We start from the raw sequence: 1,349 nt of genomic DNA, 5'->3' as shown, positions 1-1,349 counted from the left end.
GCGCTCCTCGCGCCACAAAGCTGCCTCTAGACGCGTGACCAATGAGCAGCGAGCTAAAACATATCGCAAATGTCAAAAATAATATAACGGGGTTAATATATATCGCGCACATCCGATATGTTTGTCACGAGGCGCAAAAAATAATTAAAAAGGGAATGCAACACGAGGATTTTCCAGGAGGTCACCCATCCTAGTACTACTCTCGCCCAAGCACGCTTAACTTCGGAGTTCTGATGGGATCCGGTGCTTTAGTGCTGGTATGATCGCATCAGACATGTTACCCCCGCCTTCGTCCCTTATGCTTTCCACTCCCAGGTCCACTGCAAAGATGATTGTCATTCTTACTACCATTACAACCGTTGCCTAATAATGGATAATGCCCTATATATACTACTTACTCCCCCCCCTCAAACACGGAGACGAGTTTACCACGGTTTCCACCCCTCCCTCTATACCGCAGCAACACGTATTTTTTTACCCCATTCAGAACGCGCTCCTCGCGCCACAAAGCCGCCTGTAGACGCGTGACCAATGAGCAGCGAGCTAAAACATATCGCAAATGTCAAAAATAATATAACGGGGTTAATATATATCGCGCACATGCGATATGTTTGTCACGAGGCGCAAAAAATAATTAAAAAGGGAATGCAACACGAGGATTTTCCAGGAGGTCACCCATCCTAGTACTACTCTCGCCCAAGCACGCTTAACTTCTGAGTTCTGATGGGATTCGGTGCTTTAGTGCTGGTATGATCGCATCCGACATGTTACCCCCGCCTTCGTCCCTTATGCTTGCCACTCCCAGGTCCACTGCCAAGATGATTGTCATTCTTACTACCATTACAACCGTTGCCTAATAATGGATAATGCCCTATATATACTACTTACTCCCCCCCCCAAACACGGAGACGAGTTTACCACGGTTTCCACCCCTCCCTCTATACCGCAGCAACACGTATTTTTTTACCCCTTTCAGAACGCGCTCCTCGCGCCACAAAGCCGCCTCTAGACGCGTGACCAATGAGCAGCGAGCTAAAACATATCGCAAGTGTCAAAAATAATATAACGGTCTTAATATATATCGCGCACATGCGATATGTTTGTCACGAGGCGCAAAAAATAATTAAAAAGGGAATGCAACACGAGGACTTCCCAGGAGGTCACCCAACCTAGTACTACTCTCGCCCAAGCACGCTTAACTTCGGAGTTCTGATGGGATCCGGTGATTTAGTGCTGGTATGATCGCATCCAACATGTTACCCCCGCCTTCGTCCCTTATGCTTGCCACTCCCAGGTCCACTGCAAAGATGATTGCCATTCTTACTACCATTACAACCGTTGCCTAATAA

At 47.4% G+C, this 1,349-nt stretch overlaps 3 non-coding genes across 3 annotated transcripts; all 3 read right to left on the bottom strand.

The window, feature by feature from the left end:
* Positions 1–152: 152 nt before the first annotated feature.
* Positions 153–271, bottom strand: LOC123173972 (5S ribosomal RNA). The gene has a single exon (XR_006486655.1). It is a non-coding gene; the product is annotated as a 5S ribosomal RNA (ribosomal RNA).
* Positions 272–642: 371 nt separating this feature from the next.
* Positions 643–761, bottom strand: LOC123173904 (5S ribosomal RNA). The gene has a single exon (XR_006486618.1). It is a non-coding gene; the product is annotated as a 5S ribosomal RNA (ribosomal RNA).
* A 370-nt stretch (positions 762–1,131) lies between these two features.
* LOC123173951 (5S ribosomal RNA) lies at positions 1,132–1,250 on the bottom strand. The gene has a single exon (XR_006486635.1). It is a non-coding gene; the product is annotated as a 5S ribosomal RNA (ribosomal RNA).
* Positions 1,251–1,349: the final 99 nt, after the last annotated feature.

Source organism: Triticum aestivum, unplaced genomic scaffold (assembly GCF_018294505.1).
Source record: "Triticum aestivum cultivar Chinese Spring unplaced genomic scaffold, IWGSC CS RefSeq v2.1 scaffold45329, whole genome shotgun sequence".
In the NCBI taxonomy this organism is placed as follows: Eukaryota; Viridiplantae; Streptophyta; class Magnoliopsida; order Poales; family Poaceae; genus Triticum; species Triticum aestivum.
This window is presented reverse-complemented; position numbering and strand designations above follow the sequence as displayed.